At 49.5% G+C, this 25,765-nt stretch overlaps 1 protein-coding gene and 1 long non-coding RNA gene across 11 annotated transcripts in view; one reads left to right on the top strand and one right to left on the bottom strand.

Annotated features, from left to right (window-relative positions):
* The window catches only part of ZHX2 (zinc fingers and homeoboxes 2), a 179,384-nt gene that overhangs the window by 78,686 nt on the left and 74,933 nt on the right, over window positions 1-25,765 (top strand). The window lies entirely within an intron of this gene.
* On the bottom strand, window positions 972-9,687 carry LOC146403696 (uncharacterized). The gene is made up of 3 exons (XR_014843419.1): window positions 8,108-9,687; window positions 4,770-6,563; window positions 972-4,652 (listed from the first exon to the last, which is right to left on the bottom strand). It is a non-coding gene; the product is annotated as an uncharacterized LOC146403696 (long non-coding RNA).

Below are 25,765 nucleotides of genomic sequence, written 5' to 3'. Positions count from 1 at the left end.
GTGCTGCAGGAGGCCAGAGGTGGTGCTTTTCTTTAAGAAACTGACAGCCTGGACAAGAATCAAGTTTGACAGTCGTTGTGCAGGGGCTGGATATTCAGCTGCGTCTCAAGGGCTGTGCAGTGTGGGTCGGTGGGAGAGGGAGGCGAGGGGGCTAAACATGGATCTTGATCTGTGACTACAGTGCTTCTTTGGCAAGTCTTCAGGCATGAGTTGGGCTTTGAGGACAGAGGCCGTGGCCTTGATTCTCAGAACCTGGCGTATCCTAAGTGCTCAGGAAGTGATTGTCGAATGACTGAAAGGGAAAGTGATGAGGAGGCAGCTCAGGCGGTCGTGTCTGTGGCTAAGAGCAGGGCCCCTAGAGTCAGATGGCTTGGGTTCAAATCCCACGTCTTTCACTAGTTGTAAGGCCTCAGTTTCCCCATCCCTAAAATGGGCGTCATGAGAGTGTCTACTGCATACGGGAGCTATGAGGGGTCAACACACTGATTCTTGCAAAGCTGCTTGGTGCTGGTGCATCATAAGTGCTCAATAAATATTAGCCCGTATGCTTGTTCTAGATGTGGGACCTGACGCTGGGGTTAAAGTTCAATGTTGAGATAGGAAATCACAGCATGAGTAAGAGGATGGAGCCCTGGTCTGGGAATCAGAAACCTTGGCTTGGCTGCGGGGAGGAGATGCGGAAAGCAATGGCTCCTCCTAAGCTCAGTCTCTAAAACAGAGATGCTGCGAGACGGTGGTCAAGGGCAGCTCTACCTCTCCTGCTCTCCCTCCGGTGGTCCTGGCACTGGTCCAAAGGCAGGGGCTGCTCAGCCATTTGTCACTAGCTGGGGGGCCTCATGGAGAGAGGTTTGACTTCTCAGGACCTCCCTTTCTTCCGGTGAATGAGAAGCCAGTGTGGGCCTCCGTCCCTCGCGGAAGTGCAAAGCTCGGGCATGAGAGAGAGTTGCTGGTTCAGGTGGAAAGTCATTAAAGATACGAGCTTGGGTAGTGTAGCCCCAGTCACTGTCAGTTCCCCATCCTCAGACCGTGAGGTCTGGCTGTCTTCTCGGCTGGAAGATAGATTCTCAAAACGATGCTTCACTTCGCAAAGGGCACCCTGGGGTTTGTAGCGTATTTCAAATAAAAATGGCATTTGCCTGAAACATTTGTCAGGGTCACATTTATTGCATTAGTGGTGGACCTGGGACTATGGGATGGGCTTAATCAGGGGCCTACTCTTTGCCTCTCCTGACCCATCACCCTGTGATCCTAGCTGGATAGTAAGACCGTAGTTTAAACCAAATTGTTTCTGACATAAGCACAGTCTCTATGCCTATGCGGGCCTGGGGAGGATCCAAAAAACTGCCACTCATACCAGTCTCCTTCTCTCTGTGTACCCCCTAACATCTGCCAAGTGACCCCAGCTCACTTCTGCCTTTAATGGGAAGGGAACCAGGATAAAGCAGTGTTTGGGGGGGCAGCTTCAAAGGTAAAGCTGTCAGAGAGAAGAGGTCCTGATTCCTGGCTCTGTCAGTCATGTGGCCTCTCTCAGCTTCTGTTCCACCTCTATTCAGATGAAGTGACTGGGCCAGGTTGCGGGTGCCAAATAGATTTCATCTCCTGCTAACTTGGATCAATTGGTCGTGGCTGCCAGGAGCACTGTGAAGGATTCAGAGGCATACCAGGAAAGAGTGTGCTACAATGGATTAGTGATGTCTGCTGGGGAGCAATAAGAAGGCTGTAGTACACGTGCTACTTTTTGCCAGAGCAATTTCCAAGGTCCCTGCCCACTCTCACACTGTATTGTTTTACATAGTGGCCTCGTTTTACATCAGAGAGGCAAAGCACAGCAAAACCTCATTAATCTGGACCACTTTAGGACCCGACGGAGTGAGTGGAAAGTCTTAATGTGAGGGTATCTGCTGCATGCAGGTGGGCTTCATTATCTTTCAGTCCACGGAGTCAGCTCAGCTAACAGGTGCGGATGCAGGGGCCATGGTGGTCTGTGCTTGCAGGTCTGATTGTGTGGCTGCGTATGCCTGACCTGTACCTCTCAGGCACTTACTCTGTTTATGAGCTTAGGATGGAGATCAGTGAAATTCAAACAAAAGCAGAGACTTTTTTAAACCAGAAAAGTCATTCTATGGGCAGCTTTGCTTCTGTTTCAAATTGCCAGGGGATCCAAATTAGAGCGACTTAACTGCACTAGCCAGGATTATAAGCTGTTTTTCCAGAAATACATGCAGAAGATGAGACAAAATGGTTCGGAACTAGGTTTCCCCTGAGTTTCTCGATCTGTAAAATGGGGAAATAATACAGCTCATGGGGCTCTTCAGGAATTAAATGAGATAAAGTGTGGAAGAGACCTGGCAGAAGAGCTTGCTCACAAAATATGGTCAAAAGATATTGTTTCTGCTCCTGCCTCCCACCTCCTCCCATCCCTAATCACCCTGAAAGCATAGCTTTCTTCTTGCAATAACATTCAAGAAAATGAAGTTACAAATTGTTTTAAGAGTCTCATACTTTTCTGATGCCTCCTGTTAGTTTTTCAGAGGCTGTCTTTTCATTGCTGTTGATTCTTCAGCAGGAAAGGTCCACTTAAACCTTCAACTTGAGTTACCCTGTTGTCGGTCTTCTTCAGGGAATAGCTGATGCCCTGACAGTCCTAACGTGCATGAGCATGAGTGCCTTGGTAGCAGGTGTCTCTAGCGGGACCGAGCCCCATGGCGACTAGACCACGTCTTCCCTTCAGCTCAGCACGTGTCAACACCCGAATTCACTCCTGCTGTAGGGAGAGTCTGGACAGCCAAGAGGGTTGAACACCTAGTTGCCACCAACTGAACCTGAGTGGGAGTGTGGTGGGCTTTACTTGTTGAAAATGGGGAAGTAGTTTGAACTAGAACTCCACATTCAGCCTTAGTTTCTTAGATCTTCGGGAGAAAGATTCAATTTATACTTGAAAAAAATGAAGACCAGTTAAATCAGTACCAGGGATTGGAACCCACTCGTGGCTGGAGGAGCAGGGCCTCCTGGCACAGAAGCCAGGGGTAGGGGGGTGGGGGGCGCAGAAGCCCAGGTGAGACCATGACTCTTGGGTTGTTGGTCCAGAACTGGGTTCTAAGGGGGCAGCAGGCAAGGACACACCCGTTATTCTGGCCACCTTGAGCACCTGTCCCCAGACCTCTCCAGCCCCCGAGAACCTCATGTTTGTCTTTTGTTGTCTCTGAAGCCTGGAGCAGATGGGCTCCCCGCCAAGGACCCCCCCCCCCACTTCCCGAGAAGGCATGGCCAGCAGTCACCCCACTATCCCAGGAGTGGGAAAGGAGCAGTAGGACCCATCCTGCCTTTCCATTCTTTCCAATGAGGCTTGACTCCCTGGTGTAGGGACCCAATCCTGCATCCCTCTCTTCATCCTTGTTCAGCCTCAGATTCTTAGCTCCTGAAGATGGACCAAGGGAGGCCTTGAGGTTAGAGGGCACGGCCACCATAGGCTCACCCGGGGAGCTGGCCCCCAGAGGACTAGGGAGGCAGGGGCAGCATATCATTCCAAACTCAACAGGGGGAGTACCCGTTGTGGCTCAGTGGGTAGAGGACCCGACATTGTCTCTGTGAGGATGCAGGTTCAATCCCTGCCTCGCTCAGTGGGTTAAGGATTTGGCATTGACGCAAGCTATAGGTCGCAAAGGCTGGGATCCAATGTGGTTGTGACTGTGGCATAAGCCAGCAGCTGCAGCTCCAGTTTGATCCCTAGCCTAGGAACTTCCATATGCTGCAGGTACAGCCCTAAAAAGAAAAAGATAAAAGAAACTCAGCAGAAGCACCCCCTCCCTGCCACCCCCCACTGGAGGCCCTTGTCCCCTCTCTGGGCCCCCACAGAGGATACTCTCTACACCACTCAGCATGAGGCAGCACTGCAGAGTGTTTAAGACTGTGCACTCTGGCTCCAGATTGACTCAGTTAGAATCCCAGCTATACCTTTGCTAAACCCTGTGATCTTGACACAAGTATTTAACTTCTCTGTGCCTCATTTTCCTCACCTGCAAGATAGGCCCTCAGAAAGGAGGCTATAACAACTCCTGAGTTCATGAAATGTGCTTAGAACAATACCTGGCACTGAGTAAAAGTGTCAGTAAAACAAAAACAGTAGGTAAATAAGTGCTGGAGTCAGTGTGATCGCCTGATGGACATCAACACGGTCAGTTTCCTACCCACAGAGACAAAGTCCACTCTGCTTGTGGCTTTAGGAAGACTTTCGACTAGAACCTGAGGGAGAGGAGGGATTTCTGCAGACAGGGAGGAAGCAGCAGTCTGGGCAGAGGTGCAGAGGGAGAAGGAGCCATTTGGAGGGTGTCAGGAAGTCTGGTGTCACTGGAGCCCAGGGGGTGGGGTGCATGGCGGTTGAGATGGGCAAGCTCGGCTGAGCCAAACCACAGAGGTTCTCAGACACCAGGCTCTGGAGCAGACTGTTTGCAAGAAGCAAGAAGCAGCTTTCAGAAGCTTTTTTTTTTTTTTTTTTTTTTTTTTGTCTTTTTGCCTTTTCTAGGGAGGTTCCCAGGCTAGGGGTCTAATCGGAGCTGTAGCCACCAGCCTATGCCAGAGCCACAGTAATGCAGGATCCAAGCCACGTCTGCGACCTACACCACAGCTCACGGCAACGCTGGATCCTTAACCCACTGAGCAAGAGCAGGGATCGAACACTCAACCTTATGGCAATGCTGGATCCTTAACCCACTGAGCAAGGGCAGGGATCGAACACTCAACCTTATGGCAATGCTGGATCCTTAACCCACTGAGCAAGGGCAGGGATCGAACCCGCAACCTCATGGTTCCCAGTCGGATTCGTTAACCACTGAGCCACGACAGGAACTCCAGCTTTCCAAAGTTTTAAACCGAGCAAGTGACTTGATGCAATCTTGGGTGCACTGGTCACAGTGCAAAGGGTGGGCTGCAGGTGAGAGAGATGGAGGATAGGACACATTAGTCAGGGGGCAGCGGCCCAGACATAACCCTGGAGACAGGGCGTGGCCACCCAAATGGTCACAGCAGGGGTGGAGCAAGGGGGTGGCTCCAGAGTACAGACTCAGAGAAAGCATTGATTGGATGTGAACAGGGAATGTGAGAAAGGAGGAGTCCAGAGCAAGCCCCAGGCTGCTTGCTTGGAAGAGTCTAAGGGAGAGAGAGCGTTAACCAGGTGGTGAAGAGATGGAAAAAGGTATTGGATGTCACAGAGGTGCTAGGGACAAACAGCACAGGACACACCTGGGGGGCCTGGGAGGCGGGATATGTAGAGCGGTGGCTGACCAGGTGGTCTCAGCAGTCCAAATGGCTTGAATGCAAATCCTGGCTCAGTCTGTTGCTTCCTGCTTAACATTGGAGGGGTCATTTAACTTTCCTGAGCCTCAGTTTCTTCACCTATATAATGGAGATTATGCAATTAGCTGCCTGAGACCTCTGTTTGGATCAGTGCATGTCAAGTGTTAATAACTGTGCCTGGCACAGAGGGAGCACTCAATTAATGTGACTTGGAATAACGTGAGTATTAGTCTTGACAGTAATCCTGGGATGAGTGTGCGTATCAGCATCCTAGTAGAAATGTCCAGAATGGGCCAGAACATAGAGGCAAGCTTGGGACAGGATGGAGCTGAGTCATTCAGGAGTCAGCTGCACAGAGGTCAATGATTATCTATCACCCTGGCGAGCGTCTTCTTGGGGGGAAAAGGTGAGCATGACCTGGGTTCTTTTCAAATGGTATCATCCTCCACGACTATGGTATAGCCCCACCCCACCCTTGCTGCCCAGTGAGAAGCCAACCTGGGCAGGCTTCCTCAAGGGACAAGAGCCACATCCCTGGGGCCGGCCTATGGCCAGGGAATAAGGACAGGCGGCTGATGGAGGAGATGGCCGAGGCCATGGGAGGATTGGGCTCACTTGGGGACAGCTCAGAGCCAGAGGACAGAAGCCTGGGACACCGTCAACATTTAAGAGGCAAGACCAGAAGAAACTGCTCAATCAGGAAACCAAGTCACAAGCGTCCCATGTACTGTGAGCATGAAAGTGGCTCAGCCCTGATGGGCCAGATCCGTCCTAGGCAGTTGCTGGTTCTCCGGCAAATCCAGGTGCAAGTTCAAACCACACTCCCCTGCAGGGGCACACGAGGGTTTCTTCACTCCTTCCTCCTGTGGCAGTAGGCTCAGCATGTCTGGGCCAGACGGAGCAGTGAAGAGAGAAGTGAGGGGTGGCCTCCCACCCTCCCCCTTTGGACCCACCAAACCTCCCGCTAAGTGCCCAGCCCTCAGCCCCACTCTGTGTCACTTCGGAGCCCCACGTGTCTCAGACGAGAAAAGGATAATGCCTGAAACTAGTAGGTAACAGTACTCAAGTGGATATTCGATTATATTAGTCAGACTTTTAATCACAAAATAGAGATCTAATTCATATTGACCTAAGTGTAAAACAGCAAAGCAGCTCGTGTAATTAATTGAAAAGTCTGAGCTAGTCTGGCTTGGAGCCCAGGTGGGTATAAACAGTGTCAGCAGGCGTGGTTTCTCTCCTTTCTCTTTTTATTTATTTATTGCTTTTTAGGACTGCACCAGAGGCATACGGAAGTTCCCAGGCTAGGAGTAATTGGAGCTGAAGCCTCCAGCCTACACCACAGCCATAGCAACACCAGATCCAAGCTGCGTCTGTGACCTACACCACAGCTCACAGCAACGCTGGATCCTCAACCCTCTGAGTGAGGCCAGGGATCGAACCCACATCCTCATGGATGCTGGTCGGGTTTGTAACCCACTGAGCCGCAATGGGAACTATCCTCTATCTCCTGACCCAGTTTTCTGTGCTGGCTTCACAGGAGCAGGTCTCTGCAACCAACCCAGCACCTTCTCCGAAAGAGGACTTTGCTTCCATTGTCATCCTAGCAAATGTCTGAAGCTGAGAGGGTCAGGATGCAGGTCTGTCCCCACGCAAAGAGGTGCAGCAGAGTGACTGCCGAGATGGCCCCCTCCTCCTCTGGCCTGTGCGGGAGGCCATCCATGGCTCTCCCAACCCTGGGGAGGCCTCTTGTGTGTGAGGCAAACGGTGTATTGGTTTCCTATTCATACTGCTGCTGTGGCAGACTCCGTAGTGGCTGAAACCACACGCATTTATTGTGTTACGGCTCTGGAGGTCAGAAGTCAGAAATGCGCCTCATTGAGCTAAAATCAAGATGCGAACAAAATGCATGCCTGTCTGGAGATTCGGAGGGAAAAATCCTTTTCCTTGGATTTCCAGCTTCTAGAAGCTTCCCGGATCTCTTAGCTTGTGGCACCTTCCTCCTGCAAAGCCAGCCATGGCCAGTTGAGTTTTTCTCGTGCCACATCTCTCTGACTGCTAACTCGTCTGCCTCTCCCTTCCATCTCTAACTTAATTCTTACGATGACATCATGCCTACCCAGAAAATCCAAGTGCTCACCAGGCCTGACCCTGCTTAGCTTCCGAGATCGGGAACGTTCAGGATGATGTGGCCGTAGGCTCCCCAGATAATCCAGGATCATCTATTTTAAGGTCAGCGGATGAGCAATCTTAATTCCATCTACTGTCTTAATTCCTCTTTGCTATTTAAAGTAACATATTCACAGATTCTGGGGTTCAAGGCAAGGGCATCTTTAGGACCTGCCGCAGTGATTGTTACCATCATCGGCTCTAACCTTGACTTACCATCCGCAAGGCCATTTGCTCAGTCCTTCATATGCCTCTAACTCATTTTATCCTTGTAACCACCAGTGAGGGTATAGCCGACAATCTCCATTTTACCATTGAGGAAACTGAGGCATTGAAAAGTGATCAGGAGTTCCCATTACGGCTCAGCCTGTTAAGGATCTGACATCTCCGAGGATGCGGGTTTGATCCGTGGCCTCTCTGAGTGGGTTAAGAATCTGGCATTGGGAGTTCCCATCATGGCTCAGCAGAAACGAATCCGACTAGTATCCATGAGGATGCAGGTTCGATCCCTGGCCTCTCTCAGTGGGTTGAGGATCTGGCGTTGCAGTGAACTATGGTGCCGGTTGCAGACTCGGCTCAGATCTGGCATTGCTGTGGCTGTGGCGTAGGCCTGCAGCTGCAGCTTGGATGTGACCCCTAGCCTGGGAACTTCTGTATGCTGTAGGTGTGACCATAAAAAGCAAAAAAAAAGAAAAAAGTGAATCATTCCCAAGGTTATAGACGCAGTAACGGTAGAGTTGAGGCCAGTCTGCAGACCTGCTAGACCCCAAAGTCTGGCTCTTCACCAGGAAGTCGGTGGATGGCGGATGTCAGAAGTCCCCAGAGTAATAAAAAAGAGAGGTTCTTTCCAGCAGTAATTGAGGTAGACGGGGTGGTGCAGAGGTTGTCCGGTGCCCGACCACCTGTGTTTCTGTCCCAGCTCTGTCCCTTGCTAGTAGTGTGACCTTGGCCAGGTCATCCCACTTCCCTGTGCCTTGCTTTCCTAGACAATGAAATGAGCAGCATACGGCTACAGTGAATCACGATGGCTGGTTTTACTTTGCTTTTTAAAGTAAAACAAATATTCAGACCCCAACTTTTCTACGTGTAGCTTCAACCTACTTTTAGTGGGAAAAAAAAAAAAACCCATAGCCACACGTCCCTTTACGTCGTGTTCCTTTTTTCCTCTATTTCCTCATAAGGCAGCATGGTAGGGACCAGCCAACCATGCCTATCTCTGAGCAGCCTGTGAGCTAAGAATGGCTTTGTATTTTGTAAAGATTGTTTGGGAAAAAAAAAAAAAAAGTGTGACAGAGACTGCATGTGACCCACCAAGCCTAAAATATTTACTATCTGGTCCTTTCCAGAAAAAGTTTGCCAGCCTCTGAGAGAACATGGGTTGTAGAGCCAACCAGCTGGGTTTGGGTCCTGTACTGGCTGGTCAGGGCTCCGTTAGACCTTTAGACCGTGAAAGCACCCTGGGGCCTTCCCTGGGCAGGAGCAGGGAGAGGGGGGCTCATAACCATTGTGGTGGCGGCAGCAGGGCCTGGAGCAGGAGCAGAGGTGGTGGCGGTGGATTTGTTGAGTGCTTACTCTGGGCAAGCACAGTGGTAAGAGCTTCATCTCCCTGAACCCCCTCGACAGCCCTCTGAAGGATGCATATTTGTGAACACTTGTGATGCAGAAGCTGCTTGGGGAGCAGGTCACTAACTTGAAGTGACACGGGGTTGGGCGGGGAGATGGAGTGGGGATTTGAACCCAGGAGGTCTGAGTCTACCTCTCCTCCTCTGCCCTTCCTGTTGCCATCAGCTCACCTTTCAGGCAAAGGAACCTTGGGCCGTGCCTTTCCCCCATTTACTTTCCCCTAGTTCTCTGGCAAAATTGTGAAAGAGAGACGAAAAAAGGGAAGAGCCATGAGAAACACCTCTGATGTGAACATCTAAAATTTGGTTTCCATCACCCATCCAGCCAGCAAACACAGCCCAGCACCAGAACCCCTGAACGCCCACAGCTTTGACAGGGACAACTGAAGCAAACCCTAAGTCCTTGGGTCCCTCAAATTCACTGTCACAAGGAGGCACACAGAGAAAGGAGCTCATGGAGTTCCCCCTGTGGAGCAGTGGGTTAAGGATCCAGCATTGCCACAACTGCGGCATAGGTCGCAGCTGCAACTTGGATTCGATTCCTGGCCCAGGAACTTCCATATGCCGCAGGTGCAGCCATAAAAAAAAAGAAAAAGAAAAAAAAAAGGCTCATTAAATAGCACCAAGCACTTGATTAACAGGCTGCAATTCGGGCAGCACCAGGCTATTTCAGCACCCTTCTCCCCCCCCCCATGGTTGCCATGACAACATTATTTTAATAAACAGTTCCTTAATATTTAATGAAAATCGTGCTCCTGACAGGCAGCCGGAAGTGCAGCCACACTACAAAGCACTTAGAGGGTCCACAAGGACGTTTTTGCACGAAGCCATCAGTTTCGCCTGATCCCCGTGTGCCATCCGTTGCCAGAAAGCAGGAGGGTTCTGGGGGCTGGGAGCCAAGACGATGCCAGGCCTCCGTTACGCACAGCAGTCGAGGGTTGTCACTCCTTTCATGCAGAATGTCACAACGGCTCCGCGAGGGCAGGGTAGCATGATAGCGTTAGTAAACGCTCCTTTGTGCACCGATCTACTGATTTCCCCACCGCTCGCCTGAGGCTGCTGTAAGCCTAGTTTGCTTCCTGTCTTGCATCGAGCTGGGTAGTGAGAGGGCTGCAGAGCCCAGGGCGGGTATGCGCTGGGGTGAGAATGAGCTTGTTTCCTCTTCAAGGCGCCATCTGGTCCACCCGGTCAATTCAGTAACGAGCAGGTGCAGGGATTGGGGACCCAATCCTCTGCCCTCAAAGGGGTCAATCCCAAGAGAGGAAACAACAGGGGGACACAGAACGTTCTATGGCAGCCTCCACCACTATGATGGCCTGGCTATAGGCTGAGCACTGGGGAGGCACAAATTAATTACACATTGCAGATCCCTACTGGGAAAGTTGGGTGAAGAACCATAATAAATTGGGGAGTGGAGTCCCTCCCCATTGTGGCTCAGCAGGTTAAGAACCCAATATAGTCTCTGTGAGAATGTGGGTTCGATTCCCAGCCTCGCTCAGTGGGCTAAGGATCTGGCATTGCCACAAGTTGCAGCATAGGTCAAAGATGCAGGTCTGATATGGTGTTGCTGTGGCTGTGGTGTAGGCTGGCAGCTGCAGCTCTGATTCTACCCCTAGCCTGGGAGGTTTCATGTGCTACAGGTGTGGCCATAAAAAGAAAGAATAAAAGTAGGGAGAGTGCTATCACGGTGATCTGTTAGCTGTGTGGCCTTGGGTAAATTGCTTCACCTCTCTGTGCCTTAGTTTTCTCATCCATAAAAGGGGAGATAATAATATTACCTATGTATGACAACCTAACTGGTACCATGAGGTTTTTAAAAAATGAAATAAGTGTATAAAAAGCACTAAAATAGTTCTTAAAATACGCAAAACAGTGGGCACATGGTAAGTATTACAAAGCTGCTAGCTGGGATTTCAGGTTCCCATGGTACCGTGCATTCGATGATAATAATAGCTGATGTCTCTGAAGGGCTTACTACCCCTCAGGCACTAGGCAGTGGCGGAGTTAAACCATCTCATTTAATCTTCGCAGGCAATGCTGCAAGGCAGAGCCTCTCCTTATTACCGTCCTCACTTTGCTGATGAGGAGACGGCCTCAGAGGTGTTGGGGGGCTAGTTGTGAGGCTAATGAGAGGGGATTCGAATCCAGTTTGCCTGCCTCTGGCACCTAACAAAAGACCAAGTTGATACCACAAGGAGCCCCCAGATGGTGCTGGGACCCCACCTGCCTTCCTGGAGGGCACCAGGGACAGCTATCTGGGGAGGTGGCCATAGTTGCCTCGAAGTCTCACGGGTCCTCATGGATGGACTGAAGCTAGAGAAGCAGTTCTAAGTCACAGGACTCAGGATCCTGGATAAGCCACACTGGGAGGAAAACAGTCTGGGTGACTATTCAAAAGACAGACTCTTAGCCTTGAGTGGGAGCTTATCTTAAAAAAATATGACCTGTTTAATTGTTTTTGTTTTTGTTTTTTAGGGCCACACCCATAGCATATGGAAGTTCCCAGGCTAGGGATGGAATCGGAGCTATAGCTGCCGGCCTACACCACAGCCACACCAGATCCGAGCCATGTCTGTGACCTGCACCACATGGCAACGCCGGATCCTTAACCCACTGAGTGAGGCCAGGGATCGAACACACGTTCTCGTGGATACTAGTCAGGTTCGTTACCACTGAGCCACAATGGGAACTCCATGACCTGTTTAATTTTTTAAAAATACATTTGATTTTTATTTAAGATAAATGGATTGGGAGGGGAAACATGAGGCCTAAGAGGAAGAGCACAGCCTTCAGAGTTTTCAGCTTCCTCATGTCAAGTTTTAATCGAAGTCATGAGTCTGTATTGTGTGTGTGTGTGTAAAATGAAACCAATTTGTGCCAGTACCTCCAAAGCAAAGAGAGAAATGTCAGTTTAGGATGTATAGCAAATTATAATCAAAGCCATAGTGATGTTATATATACATATGGGTGGGTGGGTGTGTATGTGTGTGGGGGGGTGTGTATACATATATGTAAAATCTGTGTATCAGCTATTGATTGCCACAGTGGTGCTTCGTAATAGCCACCAAGCTCCCTGGTGAACAATGAGAAGTATTTGTTTAGCTCGCCGTCTAAATCATGAGCCTCTGTGTGTTGGGTTCACTCCTGAACCTGAGGTCAGCTAAGGGTCAGTTAAGTGGCTGTGCTGGTCTTAACTGGCCTCGCCATTCCCTGTGGGTTTGGCTGGATGCTGCCTGATCTACACTAACTTAGGCCAGGATGACAGGACTGAGCTGACAAGACTGTGCGCATCGTCACACTCCAGCAGTCTTGCCCAGGCATGTTCTCGTGGTAGACAAGCCAGGGTGCAAGCAGCGAGGCACCAGTGCCTCTCCAAGCCATGGCTCACATCCTGTCTGCTAACACACATCCACTGAGCCAAAGCAAGCCCCACGGCCAGATCTACGAGGTTATATGTCAAAGAGGATGGATGCTCGGAGAAGTACAGAATCAGGACTGTTAGGGGAGTTCCCACTGTGGCTCAGCGGTAATGAACCTGACTGGTATACATGAGGATACAGGTTCCATCCCTGGCCTCGCTCAGTGGGTTAAGGATCCGGCATTGCCGTGAGCTGCGGTGTAGGTCATAGATGTGGCTCGAATCCCAAATTGCTGTAGCTGTGCCATAGTCTGGCAGCTGCAACTCCAATTTGACCCCTAGCCTGGAACTTCCATATGCCACAGGTGTTGCCCTAAAAAGACCAAAAAAAAAAAAAAAGAATTAGGACTCTTAGCACAATCTATAACATTTTTCCCCAAATCCACCTGCTAGAACCATCAAGCCATCTGGGAGGAGGAGTCCTTAATGACTAACATGGAATAGTCTTATGATTTCTTCTGGCCAAAGAGCTACAAGGTAAACTTGACCTCAAAGTGAGTCCCCAGTGTATGGCATTGAAGTCAGCATCCATGTCTTCAACATCACACCTAATCCCTGACTCAAGGTGTCTGCAGTAACAAGCAGAACCTCTGGCTGGAGGATGGAGACAGGCGTACTCTCACAAGCACTGATTGGGTGCATTCTTTTTGTTTGTTTGTTTTTGTCTTTTTAGGGCCACACCTGGGGCATATGGAGGTTCCCAGGCTAGGGGTCGAATTGGAGCTGTTGCCACGTCTGCGACCTACACCACAGCTCACGGCAACACCGAATCCTTAACCCGCTGAGCGAGGCCGGGGGTCAAACCTGCAACCTCATGGTTCCTAGTCGGATTTGTTTCCCCTGCACCAAGACAGGAACTCGAAGGGTGCATTCTTCTCCTAAGCTGCTTTCCCACAGATCCCTGAGAAGTCAGGGTTAACCCTGTGCCTCCCTGCAGAACTTTGTACCCAAGGTTTGCCCTGAAGGCAGCCTGCCTAGAAATGTAGGTCAAACGAAAGAAAGGCCTGTGTGCGGATTTTTTTACATCCTTTCTTTCATACCAGCCCTACACTTTGAATTGATACTTTTGAATTGATACTTCCCATAACATTAAGGACTAGCGTGATTCCTATTTCACCAATGAGGAAACTGAGGCCCCGAGAGCCTAAGTGACTTCCTCAGAGTGGCAGCTCCAGGTGTGCAGCCCTGCCCTTGCTCCCTCTCCACCCCCACTGATCTCAGCTCTGCCGCAGGGACTGTGTTCAAATCCTGATTCTGCCTCTTGCAGACATGTGGCCTTGGATATGTCATTTACCTGCTCTGAGTCTCTGGAGAGAATTGTCTCTCCCAGATAGAGCTGTTAAGAGAAGTAAATGAGTTTCAGATGAATAGCTAAGACTCTCGAGTGCTGGCCCCCAGTCAGAAATGTTCCTAGTGCTCTCATTTCATCCTTAAAACCACACCGAGGAGTAGTGCTATTATTATCCCATCTTTGCAGATGGGAAGCTGAGGTTCAGTGACACCGAGTGACCTGCCAGAGGTCGCCCTGTGATGGACTGGACTTGGAGGCAGGCTGTGTGCCTCCAGAGCCAGGGCACCTCTGTCTCCCATGAAACGGTTCAGTAAGGACACCGTCATTGTCCCTTGGGAACCCTAAGATCAAGCAGTGGGTAGGGGAAATGTGCTACAATTGAATCAAGAGTAAAACCCTGCCACCATCCTCAAAAGCATCTAAAACAGGGGCTGCCTGATTCTGGTCCCCTAAGTTCACACCCCAAAAAACAACAGGAAAAAAAAAAAATACAAACCTACCTCATCTGAAGTTTGAGTTCACCGAACCCAGGGACTCAGGAGGCAGTAGCATCACCTGACATTTGATAAACACCAAACGACTTCCGGGACCAAATTCCTCTGATTTGGGTGCAGCATCACCGCCAGTTCATTTGCTGGGCACATGAGCATTGCTAAAAGGATCCACGCTGGGCACTCAGGCCTGGCGCACCTCATCCAAACGCCTCGCATATCTATAAAACCCTCTAAGCACCTTGACAGCAGGGCCTTTTAAGTCCTGGAGGGAAGTTAGAGCAGGGGTGAGTGCCTGTCTTTTATAGATAAGAAAACAAGGCTGGAGCAGTTGAATTTTGGCACGAGGTCAAGGCTGACACTGACCAAAGCCATGTCCTTGTGTCCCTTCAGAATTGGGGTCCGGACTTGGGTTCGCCCTTTCCCATCTGGGTGACCTTGGGGAAGTTACTTTCCTTCCCTGCGGCCCCATTTTCTCCTCCGTAAGAAGAGGCGAGTTGGGTTTACCTCTTAAAGTTATGAGAATTAACCGGTTCATCTATGTCATGTGCTGAAAACAACAGTACTTAGAAGCCCGTGATAAATATTATCTATGGCCATTATCATGTGCACTTTGAGAAGTCATCCATGGAAGTGAAGTTGAGTTTGATCAGTGTAGTTTGGGGACAGAATCCTTAGGGGACATGGGAGTGGAATCATCTTGTGGGATGAACACGTTTAGGAGTCTGTTGGGATAGGGGACCCGCCCCAAGGTCATCCTGCCGGTGAGAGGCCACGTGGAAAGTAAAAGCCAGTCTCCCTGACCCCAGGACCCTTTCTGCTTTTCCGCAGTTACTGAGAAGGGGCTTATGTCCCATCCCTACGTCACCTCTTCTACCACTCTGTAACCCACCATTAGAAAAATGCCTACAGTCACACAGCTAATGGAAACCTCCCCGTCTCCTTAAGCCTTCCTGCCTGCAACCTGACCTGCGCCGTGAACCCAAGTTTGCATTAACCATGCAAAAAGATAGTTTGTGTCTAAGAACACTTAATTAAGCACTAGGTTTAATTAACTCAATCTCCCTCCCTGCGCCCATGCCCCCTCCCCCTGAAACAGAGAGCTATTGAAACTGTAGTCCCTAAGTGGAAGTTCTGATTTTCGTTGTTGCTAATCAGACTCAAAATTGCTAACTTGTTGTCTTAATCTGCCCCTGAGATATCAGCCTTCCCCGTGTGATTAATCTTCCCTTTCTTTGGCCATGTTTCAGACACAGACCAGCATTGCACTGCGGCTTATCATGTTGTGGTTATTGTTCCCTGAAAGGAGTGAGTGGAAACAATAATTTCCCTTGCAAAATTCTTCATGCACCCACACACCCCTCTTTTTAATTCCAAAGCCAGTGGATGAGCTGGCTTTTTTTTTTTTTTTTTTGAAACTGCTGTGACTAAGGTCCTTTGTCTCCACCCTCAAGAATCTTCATTAATTTTTTAAACATTCTTTCCTCCTTCTTCTGAGAAATAGTGACCCGCCCCAAATTGTGAAACAGTGAAATACACAAAATTGGACCTTGGGTCACCTAGAATCTCTCCCTTCCCTCCCAAATTCACAGGGACAACTGTGGTACTTGCTCCTTCCTGTAGCCTCCTTCTGCCACCCTGGTCCAGACCCCCTCCTCTGCCACCGGGACCTGAGTGGTCTCCCCACGTACCATCCTGCTGCTGGCTGTCCACCCTTCACACCTCAGATCACATCTGCTGAGCTTCACCCACGCTGCTTTCTTTCTGATGCTCAGAATTGCCAGCTGGCTTCTACTTTTTGCACTTGCTGCTCCCCGTGTGTGGAACATTTGGTCTCAGCCTGGGTTCCCTAGAAAACAGACTGAGGCAAATCTCCTGGAACATAAGACGGGACGGGGTGGGGGTGGGGCCAGATGCGCAGTTCCAGGCAGCAGCCAGAGAGATGGGAAAGGGAAGTGAGAGAGAGACAGTCATGCTAGAAACGCACCATCCCGTTGGTGACCCGTCACTCCATGAGAAACCCTAGCTGTGAGCTCTGGTACATGGGGTGTTGTCAGCATGGAATACCGACAGCTGTACCGTGCGTCATGGGACGTGCGTTCCCAGAGTCCGCCACACTCTGCAAAACCGCCCCCTAAAAATCGCAGGGCTTGTGGGGAAAACGAGGCTAGGAACTCAACCTTCAAAAACTGTGTCATGACATGATTAAAAAAATAAATAACCTGATGAAAGCAGTAGCACCACTTTGCAGAGTTTTGCACAGGTTAAACATGGTTTAGAAACATACAAATACTACAGTAAACATGGCACTTGTCCTTGTGAAAAGACCTATTTGCCTGAGGAACCAGGTGGCAGAAGGGTGACAGCTTGGGGGTTACTGTGAAGTGATGGAAAGAGGGTGAAAACAGAAGTTGTAACACCAAGCGTGGACAGGTGCAGCTCCTAACTCACAGGTACTACTGAGGTACCTGTGCACATGTGTGCATTTCGAGTGTTTCTGCACAGCCCCGTTCAGCTGGATAAAGCCATCTGTGTTCACCTCCTGTTCTCTGTGGATGAAATGGGCCCAGGTGACTGCACAGGTGTGTGGTGTGCCAGCAGCAGGGTGGTCTGCCATCACACATCTCCGTTGTATGATGGCGTTGGAGCAAGTTTGCATTTTCAAATCAGGCATATCCTGGAAGAGCCCCCAGGTATAGAAGGAGGGAGGAGTTTCCTTGTCAGCTCCTTCCCACCTCCTGCCTGTCGTGGGTCAGGGTTCCCCCACCGGCATTAACCCTCCTCTGTGTTCAGGGCTGCCCTTGCCCCTCTGGGCAGCAAGGAGCAGCCTGGGTCTGAGGGATTCAGCAGGTAGGACTTGAGCAAAACCACAGCAGGTCCCATATCAGGGTGTGACATTGGCCATGCCGAGGGGGGTGGGGGCACTGAAAAAAACTCCTGGAGTCAGGAGCAAGGCGCAGAAACCTGGGGCACAGGTGACCATGCAAATGCAGCAGAACAAGGCAGGCACTGGGCCTGGCAGCTGCGCTGTTCCTCTTTTTCCTTTTTCTATTTTTTTAAGCTGAAGTAGAGTTGATTTATAATATTGACTTAGTTTCAAGTGTACAGAGTGTAACTCTGCGCTTTTCTGATCCTCGCACAACCTCTGAAGGTGTCTGAAGACACCTCTTCAGGGACAGAGGCAAGACCCATAGGCAGAATGGTAACAAAACTGCAAAACCCACAACAAAAACAGGAAGCCATTGGAGCTGGGAGTGACGGGATCCGATTGAGATTTTTTTCAGAATCGCTCTAAAGCGGCATCGAGCCTGGATTGTTGCAGGACAAATGCCAGAGCAGGAGAGCAGGCCAGAGGCCATGCAGCTGGGCAGCAAAGTGCTGGGGTGGGGGTGGGTCAGATTCGGGGTACATGTTGGAGGAAAGGCCGACAGGAGTTGCTGATGAATCAATTAGGGTGAGCAAAAGAGGCATGGGAGGGGGGCAGGTGCCTGTCGTGACTCCACGGGGGAGATGTTTCTGGCTCAGGGAAAAGTCACCGGATTGCAGTCAGGAGACAGGCCTGATCCGTTAGCAGGACGGTATTTGGCAAGTCAGGGAAAGCTTCACATCATCGTGATGTAGAATTTGTCATCCCTCGAGGAACCATCCAGAGGCCAGTCTGCAGTGACAGCATTTGGCTATGATTCACGCAGACACACCCAACGCGAGTGAAATGCAAGAGATTTCAGGCACCTCCTTACTGCCTCATAAAGGACAGACCCCCTCCTGGGGGTTGGAGCTTTGCATTGGAAGTTGGGAATGGCCTTGAAAGTTGCCATCGTAACAGCATTGGCATCACAGATTTTTTTTTTTTTTTTAGGACCACACCCTCGGCCTATGAAAGTTCCCAGGCTAGGGGTCCAATCGGAGCTGTTCCCGCTGGCCTGTGCCACAGCCACAGCCACAGCCACAACCACACCAGATCCAAGCTGCAACCTACACCCCAGCTCACAGCAAAGCCGGATCCTTAACCCACTGAGTAAGGCCAGGGTTTGAACCTGAAACTTCATGGTTCCTAGTCAGATTTGTTTCCGCTGTGCCATGATGGGAACTCCATGTCTTCTTCTTTTTTTTTTTTTTTTTTGGACATCACGGAATTTTTAAAACAGTTCTCAGCAGTGGGAGGAGTCAGGAGCAGCTTTGTCATTTCCCCCCCCCCACCGCCCCAGGGGACCTTGGCAATGTCTGGAGACATTTTCAGTTATCCAGACTTGAGGGGGGTTGTTCTAACATCTAGTGGTAAAGGATTTTAGCATGCTGCTAAACACCCTGCAATGCCCAGGACAGCCCCCTCAACAATGAGGGAGCCGGCCTCGTGTGTCAGCTGTGCCAAGGTTGAGAAACTGATTTTAAATATAAACATCTAACAGTGGGGGAAGTGGTTCACCCTTGTCAGGCCTCTTGCAAAAAGCCAGTGGTCTGGAGCCTTGGCCCCATGGCTGGTGAGGTCTGCTGGTGTCCATTCCTGGCACGGGAGTGTCCTGCTGTGTACATTTGGGAGACGCTGATGAAGAGTAGAGTGCAGATATATTTAGGTGAGCATGTCTGAGAGGCTGCCGATTCAGGGAGAAAACTCTTTGATTAAAATGCACCAAAATGTCATTAAAAGCTAGGCAACATGTGCCCCAAATTGGCAACAACCAAGATGCCGTTTATTAGGTGCCTGGATAAACAAGCCGTGGTGCATCCACATGGCAGAGTGTAATTCAGCTGCGACACGAAATGAGCTACGAGGCCAGGAAAAGAACGGAGGAGCCTTAAATGCGTCTTAGTAAGTGAAAGAACCCAGTAGGAAATGCGTACATGCTGTATGATGCCAGCTCTGTCACCTTCTGATAGAGGCACAGCTACAGGGACAGAAAAGGTCAGAGGTCGCCAGATGAATAGATGGAGCACAGGGTTGTTTTTCCTTTAATGTATTGAAAGATGGTTGGTTCCTTGTTAAGAGCGTGGGGGTTTCCACAGCAGTAACATCTTCTGTGTGTCACTGTCATGGTGCATAGGTGTCATCATAGATTTATCAAAACCTGTTACATGAACCACACAAAGCACAAACCCTAGTGTAAACTGTTGGGCTTTGGTTAATGATCAGTTTGGTTGTATCCTACTGGTTCATTGGTTGTAACAGACGTGCTGCCTCAGTGCGGGCTGTGACTAACGGGGGAGGCTAGTGCAAGAGGGGTGGAGAAGGGGAACTCTACTTGCTGCACATTTTTTTCTTTTTTCTTTCTTTTATTTTTTTTATTTTTTATTTTATTTATTTATTAGTCTTTTTAGGGCCGCACCCAAGGCACATGGAAGTTCCCAGGCTAAGAGTCAAATCAGGGCTGCAGCTGCCAGCCTGCACCACAGCTTACAGCAATGCCAGATCCTTAACCCACTGAGCGAGACCAAGAATTGAATCCATGTCCTCATGGATGCAAGTTAGAGTCATTAACTGCTGAGCCACGGCGGGATCTCCTGCATGTTTTTTTCCTGTAAACCTAAAACTACCCTGAAAATTAGTGTATTAACTTTTTAAGTTAAGTGATGTAACAGAATTAACAAAAGTATTATAATTCCGAGAGCTAACACTTTACTGAGTGCTTCCAAAGCAGCAAACCCATCATAATAATCAGTCATTGTCATTATCGTGGGCAAGGCTATAAGAGACCTGGGGAAGAAAGACAGCTGTCACCCAAAGAGCATGTTCTCAGGTCCAAGCAGGTAAAATGTTGAGCCTTTCAGATTTAGTCCCCACCACCGCCCTAGGAAGAAGGTCCTATTATCATATTCATTTTCTTTTTTTCTTTTTTCTTTTTTCTTACTCAGTGAATTTATTGCATTTATAGTTGTACAATGATCATCACAATCCAATTTTATAGGATTTCCATCCCACACCCCCAGTGCCTCCCCCAACCCCCAAACTGTCTCCTTTGGAAACCATAAGTTTTTCAAAGTCTATGAGTCAGTATCTGTTCTGCAAAGAAGTTCATTGTGCCCTTTTTTCAGATTCCACATGGCAGTGATAGCATTTGATGTTGCTGTCTCATTGTCTGAGTGACTTCACTTAGCATGATAGTTTCTCCGTCCATCCATGTTGCTGCAAATGCCATTATTTTGTTCCTTTTAATGGCTGAGTAATATTCTATTGTGTATATGTACCGTATTTTCTTTATCCACTCCTTTGTCGATGGACATTTGGGTTGTTTCCATGTCTTGGCTATTGCAAATAATGCTGCAATGAACATTGGAGTACATGTGTCTTTGCGAGTCATAGTTTTTTCTGGATAGATGCCCAGGAGTAGGATTGCTGGATCAAATGGTAGTTCTATTTTTGGTTTTCTGAGGAATCTCCATACTGTTACCCACAGTGGTTGCACCAGTTTACAATCCCACCAACAGTGTACTAGGGTTCCTTTTTCTCCACACCCTCTCCAGCACTTATTGTTTGTAGACTTTTTGATGATATTCTGGCTGGTGTAAAATGGTACCTCATAGTGGTTTTGATTTGCATATCTCTAATAATCAGTGATGTTGAACATCTTTTCATGTGTTTTTTGGCCATATGTATGTCTTCTTTGGAGAATTGTATGTTTAGATCTTCTGCCCATTTTTTGATGGGGTTGTTTGGTTTTTTTGGTATTGAGCGGCAGGAGGTGTTTATAAATTTTAGAGATTAATCACTTGTCAGTCAATTCATTTGCAAATATTTTCTCCTATTCTGTGGGTTGTCTTTTCATTTTGTTTAGTGTTTCCTTTGCTGTGCAGAAACTTTTTAAGTTTAATTAAGCCTCATTTGTTTATTTTTGTCATTACTCTAAGAGGTGGATCTGAGAAGCTGTTGCTGTCGTTTATGTCAGAGAGTGTTTGGCCTATGTTTTCCTCTAAGAGTTTTATAGTATCTGGTCTTACATCTAGGTCTTTAATCCATTTTGAGTTGATTTTTGTATATGGTGTTAGGAAGTGTTCTAATTTCATTCTTTTCCATGTAGCTGTCCAGTTTTCCCAGCACCACTTCTTGAACAGGCTGTCTTTTCTCCGTTGTATATTCTTGCCTCCTTTTTCATAGATGAGTTGGCTGTAGGTGCATGGGTTTCATCTTCATTTTCTAAGATGAGGAAGTGGAGACTCAGAGAGGTTACTCATGTGCACTGCGTCACACAGCATTAGAGGTGAATCAAATTGAATTGACTCCTAGGCCCAGGAACCTGGCACTGTGCTCAGCCACTGTGCATGGGCATGCACATATGTGTGTGTCTGTGTGTGTCTGTGTTTGAGATGTAGAAGGGAGCGAGATAGGGGTAATTGGCGAGTGTGAGTGGATAGAGGGAAAGAGGAAGAAAGAAATGCATCAAAAAACGAAAATCCCCTTCTGCTCTGGTAACCGCTGCTCTGTTCTCAGTATCTCCTTGCATATTTCTACTTGGTTTGCAAGGGCAGCAGGGAGGGTGAAATGGGTGAAGGGGATCGGCTGCAGGGTGATGGATGGAAACTAAATGTGGGGTTCTGAGCGCCCTGTAGCAGCAACACACAGGAGTGGAAATACAGTGCTGTACACACGAAACCTATAGAATGTAAACCAATGTTAATTTAAAAGAAAGAAAATACGCACATGAAGGGGAGAGAGAAAAAAAGAAAATGGAGAAAAAGAAAGCTGCAAAAGGAGATGGAGAAAGAGGGCAAGGAGCCGTGTCCCCTGTAGCTGCCTGGAGCCGGCAGCCTGGGCTCAGGAAGCTTTGTCCAGTGTCCCCTATCCGCCACCCCCCTGTCCCACATCTGGGTCTCTTCCTGTGGGTGTTGCCACCCTCTGCCCTGCTCGCCCACAGGGCTTGTCACGGGTTAGTGTGTGGCAGTGACCCTGACTGACTGGTGTTTCCCTCGGGTCCAGGCCAGCCTGAGAGCTGCACTGGAAGCCAGCCTCCCGTCCTGGGTGGTCCTGGCTTCCTTCTCTCAACCAAGGTTGTGTGGTGGGTTCCAAGCCAGCAGTAGGAGCCCCACCACCTTCTCCAGAGGGCTTCTCTGTTCCAAAGGGAAGATAAGGACCAGGCAGCGCCATCTAATCCCTAAATGGGACTGAGCAACCCACAATCCCGGAGAGCTGCCTCCCCTGCAGACAGTCCCTGCTGCATTCAGAGTCCAGAAATCCAGCAACAGCCACTTGCCTCCTTCGGAATGTGCTAGAATAAGTCATCCCGTGCCACCCAGCTTCCTGAGGACTCCCGATCCCGTCCCTAGACCGAACCATGAATCAAAGATCCCCGCCTGGCATTTTCCCATCCTTTATAAGGTGATGTCACGTGGGGGAGAGCAGGTGGCACTCCTCGCTTAAGCCACTTCCTCCATTCTGCCTCATCACCTTTTTTTTTTTAATCTGCCTTGGTTATCTTGACCCCCATCCTCCACCCACTCACCGAGAAGCCCACATGAAGACCTGGATTGTGCCCTGGTCATTTCCAGTCCCCTCTGTCCGGTACAGTGCCTGGCACAAGGCCGTGTCCTCAAGAGATGCTTGAAGGCACTGCTTTTGAGTAACAGTCTGAACAGACCATGGACAGAAAATTCAGAGGGGCATTTCTCTATCCATTCCAGCTTTCAGGATGGCCTCTTAATTCTCGTATTGTCTTTCAACCACCGGACTGGATTCCCCTCATCCTTCTCCCCAGCGTCATCACCAAGGAGCTGTATTAAATGACAATTCATGTTGACGTGTGTCTCCCTGTTGCCCTCCCCCTCTCTTTAAAAGGGGCACTCAGGTGGGAGAAAATTGAAGTGCCAGCATCACAGGGGAGGTGTGAGCACCGGCCAGGGCATTTGCAATTAAATTAGGTAGAGGATGTGCTTTTGGAGGAGGGGGACACCTGGGAGTGATGCTTCTGCAGGGGAGCTGGCTTCTCTTTGGAGATGCTGCCAGCAGCCCAGGAAGAGGGTGTGGCCGCTGGGAGGATTTCCAGCATAATTGGCTTTGCATGGCTCAAGGTTTCGCAATCAATTTCTTTAAGCTCTTTTACAGTTGGAATTCATAAACAACTCTGTGCGTTCTCACCTTGTAGCAGGTTTTTTTTTTTTTTTTTTCTTCTGCTGCTGCTGCTGCTTCTTTCTGTTGTTTCACTGTTCATCTCACCACCACCTAGACTCCTTCTGTCTCGGATGTGGACCAGATAATTTTCACACCTCCTGTGTTCAAGATGCTAGATGTTGCGCTACAGGGAAGCGAGGTGGGTGCTCTGTAGGTGCCCACAGTCTAAAAACCAGGCAATTTGATATTGTGCGGAAAATTCTCTGGCCAAAACAGACATAGAGAAGAAGAGCATTCTATAGTTTGACCTTTAGTGCCACCTTTTAAAATCTCCGTTCAGTTTCCCGGGAAGAGCCTCAGTCCTCCCACCTGCCAAGCCAGACCCTCCCCAAAGAATAAGCTTTATTAAGCGTTTCAATCAGCTCACTCTTAATTTTTGTCTCTCCTGCAATCAGTGAGTCATCAGGCTGCAATTCATTAGGATCGCTGCTAGCGTGGGTAAGAGCACAGCTGGGCACTCAGTGTCTCAGCCCGAACTCTCTGCAGACAGCAGGGCCACTGGCGAATGCAGGGGTGGGGAGTCCGTCCTCCCAGGTCCTGGGGTGCCCCTCAGAGGAGGAGGAGGACTCAGGAAGGAGGCAGAAACACTTGCCAATCTGAATCCAAAGCCCAATTCCCACAGCCCTTCTCTTCCCCCTGGACTAACTCTAAAACCTTCATGTCACTCCTTGCTATAACTTTTTTTTTTAAGGTATAGTTTTTATTAAAAGGGATGAGCCCTCTGCTAAGAATTCTTTCACTCCCTGCCGTCTTCTCTGGTTTCCTCTTCCACCAAATAGACCAGACCGATTTCATGGGATTCTTGCGGGGGTGGGGTGGGGGGATTCAACAAGGTAATGACCTTGAACGCCTGTGACACGGTGATGGAGGTGACTGGCATGTTTTGAACATCTGTTCTATGTTTTATGCACGATGCATACAGTGTCTCATTTAATCCCTATAGACACCCTATGACGTGGGGGTTTTTTGGTTCGTTTATCTATTCATGCTTTTTAAAAAAGTGCCTTTGTTAGGCATCAACTATAGCCAAAGGCCGTGCACCACGCTGGTGATCCAGCCATGAACAGGCAGAGTCTCTGCTGACAAGAACTTGAGTTCTGTGCCACTGTCATGCCATTTTATAGACCAAGACACAGAGCCTCAGAGGCATTAAGTCACATGGCCCAGGTCAGAGAGTCACTTGGCGTGGCCCTGCTCTGCTGCCCTCAGTGCCTCCCCAGGTCAGCGCACAGTGCCAGGCATGGAGAGAGCTTTGGGAGTGTCTGATGCTTCCCTCCACCCCCATGTGGGTGGCTGTAGCCATCAAGGAGAGCACGGGGTGCCTGGGAATTAGGAGATAATGGGTGTGACCTCAGAGAAGTTGTTGAACCCCTCTGAGCTGCTTCCACGGCTGTGGGAGGGGGGCGAACATGACGTGGTTGGACGGACTTCCACACAGCAGGGTGTGGGAACTCGCTTCAAGACTGGGGTGTCCTGTACTGGTAGGAGTTCTTCCAAAGCCCACAAGAGTCAGAGGAGCCTGGCTTCTCCTGGTGCTGGGCCCTGGAGTCTCTTCTAGGTCCTGAGGGGCAGGACCACCTAGTGGTGATGAGCGTGGTTCACATCTCAGCTCCCCACTTGCTAGTTACATGGCCTTCAGCTAGTTCCTCACCTCACTCGGCCTCAGTTTTGTCACCTATTAAATGGGAATAATAATAGCCCCCGCCTCAGAGGTACTATTACAGGAATTAAATGATCTCATTGGCAACAGTCAGCACCGTGCCCCTGTGCTCTCCAGCACCACAGCTTCTTCCTGCCCTTCAGGAGCTCAGCAAAACCCTGAGACTCTGATGACCGCATTGCTTGCCCCGCAAATCGAGTCTAATTGTTTCTGGAAAACACTGTGGGCCCGCTATTTGGTTTGGGATTGATATCCTTCCGACTGGGAGGTTTTTTTTGTTTTCTCTGTCTGTGTGTGTGTTTGTTCGTTTTTCTTAACGCGGTGTTTAGAAATGGAATGGAGCAATTTCATTTCCGTGGGCTGAAGGAGAGTGTTCCAGAAACGGGAAAACTGAAGAGCAGGTTCTCAGCCCAGGATACGGCCTCCCTCTCACGTGGCAGGAGCTTCGTGTTTTCCTGACAAAGCACTGAGACTGTGTTTCCTTCACGCTGGCCCGTGGTGAAACCCCCTCTCTCAAACCCGGGTCAGCTCTGTGTGATGAAACAGCGGGAGGCATGGGCTGCGAGATGACCAGCCTGGCCGCAGGGGACAGCTTGGCTCCTCTTGGCAGGTGTGGCGGCCGGGATCACTGCAAGGCCCCTTTGGGACCCACATATCCATATGTTGCTCGGCCTAATTAAAGCCTTATTAAAGCTAAATTCTTGAGGCAAAATCATCGCCCTCCATCC

The sequence above is a fragment of the Sus scrofa genome, chromosome 4 (genome assembly GCF_054392235.1).
Source record: "Sus scrofa isolate SSC_HxYL_T2T_F1_AM1 chromosome 4, Sscrofa_HxYL_maternal_Yorkshire_Landrace_v2.0, whole genome shotgun sequence".
Lineage (NCBI taxonomy): Eukaryota > Metazoa > Chordata > Mammalia > Artiodactyla > Suidae > Sus > Sus scrofa.
The sequence above is the reverse complement of the archived record's forward strand: the minus strand, read 5'-3'. Positions and strand labels throughout refer to the sequence as shown.